Genomic DNA, 13,949 nt, shown 5'->3' with positions numbered 1-13,949 from the left:
GGTGTAAGGAAGTGGACCAATTTCATGTTTCTGCATGTGGCTGTCCAATTTTCCCAGCACCATTTATTGAAGAGGCTGTCTTTTTTCCATTGGACATTCTTTCCTGCTTTGTCGAAGATTAGTTAAGGGTCTATTTCTGGGCTCTCTATTCTGTTCCATTGATCTATGGGTCTGTTTTTGTGCCAGTACCATGCTGTCTTGATGATGACAGCTTCGTAATAGAGCTTGAAGTCCGGAATTGTGATGCCAACAACTTTGGCTTTCTTTTTCTATATTCCTTTAGCTATTCGAGGTCTTTCTGCTTCCATATAAATTTTAGGATTATTTCTTCCATTTCTTTCAAAAAAATGGAGGGTATTTTGATAGGGATTGCATTAAATGCGTAGATTGCTTTAGGTAGCATGGACATTTTCACAATATTTATTCTTCCAATCCAGGAGCATGGAACATTTTTCCAATTCTTTGTGTCTTCCTCAATTACTTTCATGAGCACTTTATAGTTTTCTGCATATAGATTCTTAGGCTCTTTGGTTAGGTTTATTCCTAGGTATCTTATAGTTTTGGGTGCAATTGTAGATGGGATTTACTCCTTCATTTCTCTTTCTTCTGTCTTGTTGTTGGTGTACAGAAATGCAACCGATTTATGTGCATTGATTTTATATCCTGACACTTTACTGAATTCCTGTACAAGTTCTAGCAGTTTTGGAGTGGAGTCTTTTGGATTTTCCACATATAGTATCATATCATCTGTGAAGAGTGAGAGTTTGACTTCTTCGTTGCCGATTTGGATGCCTTTAATTTCCTTTTTTTGTCTGATTGCTGAGGCTAGGACTTCTAGTACTACGTTGAATAGCAGTGCTGATAATGGACATCCCTGCCGTGTTCCTGACCTTAGCGGAAAAACTTTCAGTTTTTCTCCATGGAGAATGATATTTGCGGTGGGTTTTCATAGATGGCTTTGATAATATTGAGGTATGTGCCCTCTATGCTTACATTTTGAAGAGTTTTTATCAGGAAGGGATGCTGTACTTTGTCAAATGCTTTTTCAGCATCTATTGAGAGTATCATATGGTTCTTGTTCTTTCTTTTATTAATGTGTTGTAACACATTGATTTGTAGATGTTGAACCAACCCTGCAGCCCTGGAATAAATCCCACTTGGTCGTGGTGAATAATCCTTTTAATGTACTGTTGAATCCTAATGGCTATTATTTTGGTGAGAATTTTTGCATCTATGTTCATCAAGGATATTGGTCTGTAGTTATCTTTTTTGAGGGGATCCTTGTCTGGTTTTGTGATCAAGGTGATGCTGGCCTCATAAAATGATTTTGGAAGTTTTCCTTCCATCTCTATTTTTTTGGAACAGTTTCAGGAGAATAGGAATTAGTTCTTCTTTAAATGTTTGAGAAAATTCCCCTGGGAAGCCGTCTGGCCCTGGGCTTCTGTTTGTTTGGAGATTTTTGATGACTGTTTCCATCTCCTTACTGGTTATGGGCCTGTTCAGTTCATTTTATGATTTTATTTATTTGGGTCCTTTCTCTTTTCTTTTTGATAAGTCTTCCAGGGGTTTATCAATCTTATTGATTTTTTCAAAGAACCAGCTCCTAATTTCATTGATTTTTTTCTTTTTTTTTTTTTTTTTTTTTTTGTTGTTGTTGTTGTTTTCTAGTTCATTGATTTCTGCTCTGATCTTTATGATTTCTCTTCTCCTGCTGGGTAGGCTTTGTTTCTTGTTCTTTCTCCTGCTCCTTTAGGTGTAGGGTTAGGTTGTGTACTTGATACCTTTCTTGTTTCTTGAGAAAGGCTTGTACTGCTATATATTTTCGTCTCAGGACTGCATTTGCTGTGTCCCACAGATTTTGAACTGTTGTGTTTTCATTATCATTTGTTTCCATGAATTTTTTCAATTCTTCTTTAATTTCCTGGTTGACCCATTCATTCTTTAGAAGGATGCTGTTTAGTCTCCATGTATTTGGGTTCTTTCCAGCTTTCCTCTTGTGATTGAGTTCTAGCTTTAGAGTATTGTGTTCTGAAAATATGCAGGGAATGATCCTAATCTTTTGATACCGGTTGAGACCTGACTTGTGACCCAGGATGTGATCTATTCTGGAGAAGGTTCCATGTGCACTAAAGAAGAATGTGTATTCTGTTGCTTTGGGATGAAATGTTCTGAATATATCTGTGATGTCCGTTCGGTCCAGTGTGTCATTTAAGGCCTTTATTTCCTTGTTGATCTTTTGCTTCGATGATCTGTCCATTTCAGTGAGGGGAGCGTTCAAGTCCCCTACTATTATTGTATTATTGTTGATGTGTTTCTTTGATTTTGTTATTAATTAGTTTATATAGTTGGCTGCTCCCACGTTAGGGGCATAGATATTTAAAATTGTTAGATCTTCTTGTTGGACAGACCCTTGGAATATGATATAGTGTCCTTCCTCATCTCTTATTATAGTCTTTGGCTTAAAATCTAATTGATCTGATATAAGGATTGTCACCCCAGCTTTCTTCTGATGCCCATTAGCATGGCAAATTGTTTTCCACCACCTCACTTTAAATCTGGAGGTGTCTTCACGTCTAAAATGAGTTTCTTGTAGGCAACATATAGATGGTTTTTTTTTTAAGATTTTATTTATTCATTTGGCAGACAGAGATCACAAGTACGCAGAGAAGCAGGCAGGGAGAGAAAGGAGGAAGCAGGCAAAGGGAACAAGCATCAAAATCCAGAAGATGCAGAAAACACCCCTCAAAATCAACAAGAAAAAGTCCGATGCGGGGCTCGATCCCAGGACCCTGGGATCATGACCGGAGCTGAAGGCAGAGGCTTTAACCCACTGAGCCACCCAGGTGCCCCAGGTTTTGCTTTTTTTATCCATTCTGATACCCTGTGTCTTTTGATTGGGACATTTAGCCCGTTAACATTCAGGGTAACTATTGAGAGATTTGAAATTAGTGCCATTCTATTGCCTCTTAGGTGACTGTTACTGTATATTGTCTCTGTACCTTTCTGATCTACTACTTTTAGGCTCTCTCTTTGCTTAGAGGACTCCGTTCAATATTTCCTGTAAAGCTGGTTTGGTGTTTGCAAATTCTTTCAGTTTTGTTTATCCTGGAAGCTTTTTATATCTCCTTCTATTTTCAGTGATATCCTAGCTGGATAGAGTATTCTTGGCTGCATGTTTTTCTCGTTTAGTGCTCTGAATATATCATGCCAGCTCTTTCTGGCCTGCCAGGTCTCTGTGGATAAGTCTGCTGCCAATCTAATATTTTTAACATTGTATGTCACAGACTTGTTTTCCCGGGGTTCTTTCAGGGTTTTCTCTTTGTCACTAAGACTTGTAAATTTTACTATTAGGTGACAGCGTGTGGGCTTATTCTTGTTGACTTTGAGGGGGGTTCTCTGCACCACCTGGATTTTGATGCTTTTTCCCTTTGCCATATTAGGGAAATTCTCCCCAATAATTCTCTCCAATAGACCTTCTGCTCCCCTCTTTCTTTCTTCTTCTTCTGGAATCCCAATTATTCTAATGTTGTTTCATCTTATGGTGTCACTTATCTCTCAAATTCTCCCCTCGTGGTCCAGTAGTTGTTTGTCCCTCTTTTGCTCAGCTTCTTTATTCTCTGTCATTTGGTCTTCTATATCACTAATTGTTTATTCTGCCTCATTGATCCTAGCAGTGCGAGCCTCCAGTTTAATTGCACCTCTTTAATAACTATTTTGATTTCAACTTGGTTAGATTTTAGTTCTTTAATTTCTCCAGAAAGGGCTTTAATATCTCCAGAGAGGGTTTCTCTAATATCTTCCATGCCTTTTTTGAGCCCGGCTAGAACCTTCAGAATCGTCATTCTGAATTCTAGATCTGACATATTACCAATGTCTATGCTGATTATGTCCCCAGCCTTTGTTAATGCCTCTTGTTCTTTTGTTTGTGGTGATTTTTTTCCGCCTTGTCATTTTGTCCAGATAAGAGGATATGAAGAATCAAATAAAATACTAAAAGGGTGGCAAAGACCCCAGAAAAATGCTCTGTAACCAAATCAGGAGAGACCCCAAATTGTGGGGGGGAGAAAGGGGATAAAAAGATGTTCAGGAAATAAAAAAAAGAAAAAAATTTAAAAAAAGCAAAGAAAAAATATATATTTTAGATAAACTAGTCAAAAAATGATAAAAAAGAAATGGGTAAAAGTTTTAAAAAAATTTACTAGAAAAAAAAAGAAAGAAAAAAAATTGAAAAAAAATTGAATTAACCGCAAGACTAAAGAATCATGGGGAGAAAGCCATGAGTTCCATGCTTTGCTTTTTCCTCCTTTGGAATTCTGTTGCTGTCCTAGGTATTGAACCTGCTTTCCTTGATAGATGAACTTTGTCCTGGCTGGATATTTTTTTTTATCTTCTCGGGGTGAGGCCTGTTGTAGTGACACTCAAGTGTCTTTGCCCGAGGCTTGATTGCACCGCCCTTACTGGGACTGGACTAAGTAATCTGCTTGGGTTCATTTTTGGGAGCTTTTGTTCCCTGAACGCTTTCTGTAGAGTTCCGGAGGACGGGAATGAAAATGGTGGCCTCCCAGTCTCTGGCCCGGAGGATCCAAGAGCCCAGGGCCCCACTCCTCAGTGCACCCCCAGAGAACAGCGCCCAATCACTCCCATATCCCCAGCCTCCAGCCGTGCTCTGAACTCACCCAGCCCACAACCGGTTCAAGGTTACCCTGAGCTGAGAGCTCAGTCCTCAGCTCTGTCTCTGTAGCCGGCTTCTCCGTTCTAACACCTGCGAACTCTGCGACACTCCAACACCCCCGACCCTTCTGTGACCCTGCGGGACCTGGGACAACGCTGACCCCGTGTGGGCTTCACTCCCGTTTAGCCTCTGGAGCAATGTCCCTCAGTGGAACAGACTTTTAAAAGTCCTGATTTTGTGCTCCATTGTTCCGCCGCTTGCCGGAAGCTGGTCCCTCCCCCCATGGTCTATCTTCCCATCGTTTTGGATTCACTTCTCCGCCAGTCCTACCTTTCAGAAAATTTTTGATTTTCTGTTTCTAGAATTGCTGTTCTTCTTCTCTTCGATCTCCTGTTGGATTTGTAGGTGTTTGCAATGTTTAGATAAGCTATCAAGCTGATCTCCTGCTACCAGATGTAATCTCAGCCTGCTACTTCTCCTCCATCTTGATTCCAACTGTTATGCCCACTTTTTAAGGTGTAAGGCAAGCATAAGGAAGAATCAACTTAATGGAATTCAAAGGCTGCTTTATTAATTTTTTATTTAATTATTTTTAAGCTCTCTAAGTAAAAAGTGCAAGATGGGGAAGGGAATTTAGTCAGTCCTGTTAACATTTAGTGAATGTGTGCCATGTGCCAGGTTCTATTGGCAAGTCTGGGGACACCTCCTCCCAAAAAAGAAAGACAGTCCTGTCCTTATGGACCTCACAGTCTCCTGGGAGAGATGAATTCAAAGGATTTTAACAAATGACATGATGGAGGTGGGCCTCATAACCACCAAGGATGAGGAGGAGCTAGCCAGGTGACAAAAGGTGACAAGAAAGTTCCAGCAAAATATTTGGAAAGGGAGAGAAGAACAAAGAACTTGCCCATTGAATCCCTTCTGCATGACTGGACTGTGCGAACTGGTTTCCTGAGAAGTAAAAATAGTTAAGTCTTGTCTACGTAAGGGATTTCCTGAGGGATAAGTAGAATAATTTATGTAAGGCAACAAGCATGGTAGGCAGAATTTCTCAAAAGGTAAATTCTCTTTCATCCCCTTTCATTAGCTCCTTAATTGTGAAATCAATATTTTAAAGATGATGCAATTTACATGTAATCAGAAATTAATGAGTAGTCAGATGATGAATTGGCCATTTTTGATATAGTTGGTTCCATCATATAGAAGTCCAAAACCACCATCTTTGCTGTAATGGCATTAAAGCATTACTAATAGTTTTTGTAAATTCGCAGAAAGATTTTATTTGTACGTCTGAAGGATTTTCTTGGTAGATGCTTTAATAGTTATTTGAAAAAAAATTATTTATTTTTATTTTTTTAATTACTTTTCAGTGTACCAGAATTCAACGTTTATGCACCACACCCAGTGCTCCATGCGATATGTGCCCCCGCCACCTGGCTCACCCAACTTCCCATCCCCCACCCCTTCAAAACCCTCAGATTGTTTTTCAGAGTCTGCAGTCTCTCATGGTTCATTTCCCCTTCCAATTTCCCTCAACTCCCTTCTCCTGTCCATCTCCCCATGTCCTCCATGTTATTTCTTATGCTCCACAAATAAATGAAACCATATGAAAATTGACTCTCTCTGCTTGACTTATTTGACTCAGCATAATCTCTTCCAGTCCCATCCATGTTGATACAAAAGTTGGGTACTCATCCTTTCTGATGGAGGCATAATACTCCATAGTGTATATGGACTTTAATAGTTATTAAATAATCCACAGGTTGGTTATTCAAAAAAATTGAAAGTCCCCAATACAATAAGTTAGTTGTGTATACATACATGATACGTCTATCATTCAGTATTATTGTTGAGATTGCCGATAGTTTAACAAAGAATTAAGACTACCTATGGAGTCACGTACCAAACATAGCCAGATGAATTTTTAAAAAAAAATTTTTAACTGTTAAACATAAGTTTATTTACTTTTGTCTTTTAATATTTACAAAAAATGTATTATGAGGAAGAATATATTTCTGAAAATTTCAGATGTTTTTGAAAGGTTACTAATATACTACAGGATGCTAATTTATTATGGCTCCCAATTGCTGGTTTCCTCTGAAAAGAAAAGATTACAAATAGTTAAAAAGGTTGGAAGAAGAGCTAACATTACAAAATGAACCAGAGAAAATGTTAAAACAGAGTAATAAGCATAAATTAACTCTGTGCAAACTGTGTGCATAGATGCTGAGAGAATGCAGACAAGGTCACAGGTGCCCTTTAGAAGATAAGGTGCATTGAACTCCCACAGAGTTTTCTCATCCTGTGGAAGGATTTGCTGTAACTTCTCATTTTTCAAACTGAAATCACAGACCATTGATGAGTTATGGTTAACATTTATTTAATTAAAAAATATACTATACCTACCAATGTAGGTGAATGGATGATATATGTGTCTTTAATTTTACCTATAATTTACAGATTTTATTATAGATTTATTTATTACCTTTATTTTATTTATTTATTTTTTTTGGATAGAACTTTTTGGTTTTTGTTTTATTTTTTTAAATGTACTACTGAATTGCCAATTTCCAAGCTATTTAACACTTTCTTAAGAACTTTTTTGGAATGCAGCCTCGTCAGGGAGCAGTGCCGCCAGGAGTGTCCTCGTCGAGTAGGGGAGCCATGGGGTAGTGGCCATTGCCGGGTAGGGGAGTCGTCGGGTAGCGGGAGTTGTCGGATAAAGGAAGTAGTTGGGGTTGGTGTCCTGGTCGTCATCGCCTCTTTGTAAGAAACGGCCCCGACTGGTTGGTTTGATTTTCGATGTTTGGCGTGAAAGCTTTGCTTGACTTTTGCTTTGTGTTGGTCTCGTTCCTTTGATCATGGACCCTAACACCCGGGTCAGTGATGCAAGCAGAATGAGACGTACCCTTCATAGGAGAGATATCTCGGGCATGTGTCTTTTTAAAAGCAGAGGATTCTCCCTGACTTCAGTAGGAGGAAAAGTATATGTTTAGTGAGAAATAATCAGCTGTACCAAATATAGGACATTACTATACAAATGCTTGTACCTAAGAATGGCTTTCTAAATACTGAATGTATATCAAATGTAACCGTTAAAGTACAGAAGTAGAGACAATAAGTAGCTATATATTAAATGCAGTTTAATAAGTTTCTTGAGCAATCTAGCTCTTAGAGCTAGAGGAGAAATATTTGCATTGCAACACCAGTTCTTAAAATTATCTTTGACCCATAAAGCTGTTCTGAGGATCATGTTAATAGTTAGCATCTATGGGCCACTATCTTTACACCATCCCATTTAATCCTTGACCCTAAAAGGTACTATAATAATTTTCTCGTTTTCTAGATATTGGAATGAGAGTTTTATGAAGTTAAGCAGATTACTCAGTTTCACACAATGGTCAAGTGGCAGAACAAGACTTTGAGCCCAAGTTAGTGACTCAGAGTTCAGGCCTGGGATGTCCTTCCATATCAGATTTTTTTTTTAATTCGTTTATTTGTTTATTTACAGCATAACAGTGTTCATTGTTTTGGCATCACACCCAGTGTTCCATGCAGTACGTGCCCTCCCTATTACCCACCACCTGGTTCTTCAGCCTCCCACCCCCCCCGCCCCTTCAAAACCCTCTGGTTGTTTTTCAGAGTCCATAGTCTCTCATGGTTCATCTCCCCTTCCAGTTTCCCTCAACTCCCTTTCCTTAAATTTTTTTAACAAACGAGTTTGTCATCTTTGTAAATGGGAAATTTTCACTTTCCATTAAAATCCTCATCAATTAGTGAGATCTGGGTATAAAATATCTAAAAGCTTGTATCTTCAGGATATTTGAAGCAACCAAAGGGTGTATAGAGAGGAAACAAAACCGTAGAAGCCTTTTATTAAATGTTCAGTTATTTTTAATCCATCTTTCCTTCCTCATTCTTTTTTTTTCCTTAGCTGCATTAATTTGTACTTTTTTAAAACTGAAAGATAAAGTAAATTTCAGGTCTGTAATGGTGAATAGTAAACAAATCAGCTTTTCTCTCATATTTTCCTAGTAAGGTCCTCAGTACTTGGCCCCATTAGTGTTTACTGTAGCTTACTGTTCTTCAAAACTTTCAAGTAAGTATTATGCCATTGTACTCTTAAATAATAGGTTACTTTTCAGTCATGAAAGTGGTTTTCTTGTAAGGTAATGTTTAGTTTCCAGCTAACAAGTTTGTAATCTCTCAATATTAATGTATAAAATAGAACAAAGTTTATATTGCAGTTGGGATGCTTAAAGGTTAAAAGCAGCACTATTAAATTTCAAATTATCAACTAGTAAGTCCTAAATATAATTTTTTCTATACTTCTGTGATACATACCTTTGCCTTATTTGTCTGAGACATCTGAAAATTCTTTGCTTTTACTGACATTATAGTTTCTCTTTAAATCCCTTTAAATCCAAACTTCTTCATTACTAGACATTTAAAAATGTAAGAAATTTCTTAGACAGTGTATCTTGTAAATTATTTGAAACTCTTTGTTTCATAAGATTTTATTCTGATTAAGAGGACCTTTGAGCTTCATTTCTGAATATGGATACTTTGGCAGATAATTTTACCTTACTAAAATGGTTAAATACAATTATTATTTTTATGAACAGAAACAGCATTTTGGTTGTGAATACATTTTGCTACCATCATTTGAAAGAGTTATTTAGAATTACAGACTTGCGTTTTGTTCCAAATTTTATATTATTTTTCTTTAAAGCATATTGGAGATTTGATATAATTGGACTGTGCTTATCTGATGCATAGCGACTTTCAGCATGCAGCAACTATTTTGTCAACCATTTGAATAAGCTGCTATTTATTTTAGGCTGACGTGTTTTATAATCAGTAACTCTAGCTGTCATAGATACCATGCATTAAATATAATCTATTTCAAGCATTTTCTCCTATAATATTCCTGTGACTGTTCTCTATAAACAGGGCCAAATGGAACTAGCCTATAAAACATGTTTCATCTAACTCACTGCTACCCGTTTATAGCTGTACCATGTGGTAGAATCCAGAAACATCAGGTCTGCTGTTCTGACAACATTCAAGTGGCCTTCGGGTGAGCGGCCCAGCCAAGTGTCTTGCCTAAGTGCCAATTCACAATGGCCCTATCGACCAGCCCCACTTAGCAAATTGCTTTGAGGCAGTGAATGATCTTACATGGAACAAGAAAGGATTTTGCAAAGTGGATACTAAGTTCTTCTTTCTTTGAACTAGAATGCATCGCTAGCTGTAGTCTACTGTTCTTTATTGAAACAATTTTCTTTTTGGCCCCTCTAGGATTTTTTTAAATGGAATTTAGTACAGCTGTGTGTAGACCTAGTCCTTCATCTCAGTTACTTCCACATTGCACACCCATTTTAATTTTGTCTTTGGTATTTATATTTTGATCAAGTACATTTTATGTTAATGATAATTGTAGGTTTTGCTTCTTTTTTAAAAAATATATTTATTTATTTGAGAGAGAGAGAGCATGAGAGGGGAGAAGGTCATAAGGAGAAGGAGACTCCCTATGGAGCTGGGAGCCCAATGCGGGGCTCGATTCCGGGACTCTGGGATCATGACCTGAGCCAAAGGCAGTCAATTAACCAACTGAGCCACCCAGGCACCCTAGGTTTTGCTTCTTAAATAAGTAACATTGATTTGGCTTTGATTCTTTGATATAACAAAGATATAGGGGAGGGGAGGCAACCTACCAAAAGATTTGTTGGTATCTACAGATCACTTAATGTTGGATTTTTCAGTTGTGCATTTTCTTTTTACTTAGAAGAAATTCTCCAAGGGAATAATGGGTATTCTTATTGAGCATCTTTATAGACTCTATTGAAGGATAAAGATAAATAAGCATATGTCAGCAACGTCAAACAAAGGAAACTACGTGCTCTTTGTGGTGAAGTTTGGTTCTTGACAGTTTGGTTCTCTAAAACAAATAGAATTGGGAAAATCTATTCTGCAGTGTATGGTTCACAGTGAAAATCCTGGGGTAAAAAACAGAAACCTCAACAACTTCAAAATTAGAGACAAATCTCAACCCTGAAGTCAAAATGGATTCAGTTAAATGGGCATCCAACAGGATTATAATAAGCTGATTAAAGCAGCATTAAGGGAGCAAATGGGGGAAGTTCCACAGAATTATCATGGATAGAATTAGCAAATGAAAGCTTAATTCTTATGGGGTATTGGCAGTGACGTCTATTGGAAGGTATTTTATTTATTTATTATTTATTTATTCATTTTTAAAGATGTTATTTATTTGACAGAGAGACAGCAAGGGCAGAAACACAAGCAGGGGGAGTGTGAGAGAAAAAGTAGGCTTCTTGCTAAGCAAGGAACCAGATGTGGGGCTCCATCCCAGGACCCTGGGATCATGACCTGAGCCAAAAGCAGACGCTTAATGACTGAGCCACCCAGGAGCCCCTGGAAGGTATTAAAAAAAAAAAAGGCGAATTAGGTAGTTCTTACCTTTGAGGAATGTATAGTAAAATCTACATAAACCACCTAAAAATGTTTGTAGTACATACATATAGTCAGGGCTATAAAAATGGTAACGGGTATTGTTCTGAATTAAAGATAGTCTGAAGGGCACCTGGGTGGCTCTGTAGGTTAGGCAGCTGCCTTAAGTTCGGGTAATGATCCCATGGTCCTGGGATCAAGCCCCGTGTCGGGCTCCCTGTTCACTGTGGAGCCTGCTTCCTCCTCTCCCTCTATCTGCAGCTCTCGCTGCTTTCTTTCTGTCTCTAATAAATAAATAAAATCTTTAAAAAAATAGCCTTAAAATAGTTTGGTCATCCCTGGCCTAAACCTGACATGCTTTGAGCAACCCTCATGCTGGATTGGTTTGAGCTGTTACTAGATTTCCTCCTGAAGTCCCTGATGATACCGGAATCAGACTATATTTTGCTGAGGGCGAGAGCATAAAAAAGATGACGCAAATGCTCCACAGTTTATGTTCCATATGCTTTTAGTTTACATTTCTAAGAGCTAAAGAGGACCAGTTTTTGACATAGTCTTCATTATTTAAAACTTCATAGATTTAATTTTATTTTAATAAACTTAAGCATTTGCCTTTTTGTTGTTGTTACGAGCTAAACACCGGTTCATAAATTAAATACTTCATTAATTTTTATGTCAGCCTTGATGCGATTTACATGCATACAAATGAAACTAAACTACCCCAGGGAACTTGTAGAGGGTCAGTTTCAAATCTTTGAATTAATGCAAATGGTAAGGTTACATCATTTGGGTATAAGCTATAAGCTTTGGAGAATGGGGAACAAGCAATCAAGGTAAAACAGCCCTGGTGCTTGCATTATTCATGAAAATGAGATCCTGTCACCTCTATTCCAAGGTGCTGTTGCAGGAGATAGAGCAGGGGCCCTATAAAGGTCAGTGGGTGTCTAGGACCAGCCTGATGTATGGGCAGAAAAACTCCTCTGCTGCATCTTTATTCAGAGGAAATCCACGGAGCTTTCATTTGACTCGCTGCATTTCTAATATTTATTGGTACTATAACTTAATATTCATTTTATTGTCCCAAATATCATTGCCCTTTTCATCTATTTCTGGGCCAATGTTGGCAAAATGCTAACTTTGCATAGTCATTTAAATAACAAAAATAAAACTTTTGTCCTACATACTTGACAAAATCCAATCATTTGTTTCCTTGAAAAAAAATACCTATTTATTATCCATTAACATGTGAAGAAAATTAGTTCTGATAGTCTGGTATGGTTATATCAGGGTGACAACGGGATAAGATTCAGGAGACCTGGCTTTTGGTGCTATATCTTTAAGTCATTTCAGCCTTAGAACTATTCCTTCTTTTTGTCATTCTTGGAGACAGGCTTTTGTCATCTCACTGCAGGATTCCCAGTGAGAGGAACTCCTGCCAGTTCCTCTGCATATTTTTCTTTCTCTGCTCATCCATCCTTAACAGTCCAGCAAGGTTCAAAACCCTGGCATCTTTTACTGTTTGTGTAGAATTTACTTTAAATAATTCCATAGGTTTACTGTAAAAGCTTCATGGCATTTGAGAATAGCCTGAAACATTCTTGAGAGGAGGGATGGTTGAAAAGATTTTTGAAAGGAGGTGTACTTTCTGCAGGGTCTTAAAAAAAAGTAGAATTTACCCAGGAACATTTTCTAGGGGAAGAGCAATGTCATGAGAAAGGTTTAAACTCACCTGGCTCTTTCAAGCAGTGGTGAGCAGACTGAGACCGAAGTCCCAGCATCTATGGGAGATAAAATTGTTGAGTGGTGCTAATCTAGATGGTGTATGAGACAGGGCTATGGTGCTAAATGGTAAGCCTTAGGGAGTGGAATACGGGAGGGAAAGATTAGTTAGTATGCTTCTGGTTTCTAGGGATAAAAACACAACTCCAGTCTAGCTTAAAATACAAAGCGGGAGGGAGGATTTGTACTGGCTCCTATAACTAAGAAGTTTAAGGGGAACATTGGCATTAGGTCCTGCTAAGCTCAAACAGCTGTACTTAAGAATACTGGAAATCAAATTCTTTCCCCTTTCTTCAGTGCATTCCCTTTCCTTTGTAACCCAGAAGACTTTTGCCATTTTGTTTATAAATCCACAGCTATTGCTTTCTAACTGTTCTAGCAAATGCCATCGCCCCCCATGCCATGGCAGAAGAGGTTGCCTCTAATTGGACCTGGCAGGATGTAGAGCTCCAATGGTCATATATGCATACTTGAAGGTGAAAGTGGTAGGATCTGGACTTATTTTCTCCATCAAATAGACTAAAGGAGAGCAGGACTGACCTCCACCCTCGCCAAAGGGAGGAAAAAAAGTCCTTTATCAGAGGGAGGGGTATGCGCAGTTGAAATGACCAGAAGTCATTCTAGGTTTTTCAGCAGGACACCGAGAAAGAAGTGTGGTTAACTGACTTACGGAAATTTGGCTGTTGAGAAATTTACAAGAATCTATTACTATAGTGTGTGTTGGTTAGAGATAAGTGGACTATATTGCACACACAGCCCACCCCGGCCACGAGCCACTTCTACAACCAGTGAGTCTGTACAACAAAAGCAACACTCAAGTTACATTCTGCTAAATGAAAAAAATACAAATATTTATTGTCAAGCCATTGCAAAACTATCATACAGTCCCTTCTCATAGCTCAGGAGTAGCTATGAGAGCCTGAGGCATCTGGTGAGCCTGCACATGGAAGGTCTTCTCTGGAGCAGCTGCCATGGTGTCTCCCAGCCTGGATTCAGCAGCCTTCTACTTGCGTGTTGTCTGCCT

This window comes from Meles meles, chromosome 3, assembly GCF_922984935.1.
Source record: "Meles meles chromosome 3, mMelMel3.1 paternal haplotype, whole genome shotgun sequence".
Classification (NCBI taxonomy): Eukaryota; Metazoa; Chordata; class Mammalia; order Carnivora; family Mustelidae; genus Meles; species Meles meles.
This window is presented reverse-complemented; position numbering follows the sequence as displayed.